This window comes from Lytechinus pictus, unplaced genomic scaffold (genome assembly GCF_037042905.1).
Source record: "Lytechinus pictus isolate F3 Inbred unplaced genomic scaffold, Lp3.0 scaffold_25, whole genome shotgun sequence".
NCBI lineage: Eukaryota > Metazoa > Echinodermata > Echinoidea > Temnopleuroida > Toxopneustidae > Lytechinus > Lytechinus pictus.
In genome coordinates, this window is record NW_026974145.1 from 772,399 (window position 1) to 772,698 (window position 300).

The following is a 300-nucleotide window of genomic DNA, read 5'->3' on the forward strand; positions in this document are numbered from 1 at the left end:
GTTAATTTGCTTAGGAGCCATATGTTGGCCTTACATTTAGAATTCCTTCGATTTGTATACAATAAACGCAAATTCAAGTAATCATATTTACAATATCAGTATATAATTTAGATGATATTTGTTATCTAAATGTTGTTTGAATAGTACATAACATGAATCCTATACAAATCGTCGAGATAAAAGTCAAATTAAAATTGATTTTTATTGTTATCAACAATCATCGCGCAGCCCGGTTAGCTCAGTCGGTAGAGCATGAGACTCTTAATCTCAGGGTCGTGGGTTCGAGCCCCACATTGGGCG

The 300-nt window shown here is 34.7% G+C and overlaps 1 non-coding gene across 1 annotated transcript; it reads left to right on the forward strand.

Annotated features, from left to right (window-relative positions):
* The first annotated feature begins 227 nt into the window (after positions 1-227).
* TRNAK-CUU (transfer RNA lysine (anticodon CUU)) lies at positions 228-300 on the forward strand. Its single transcript has one exon. It is a non-coding gene; the product is annotated as a tRNA-Lys (tRNA).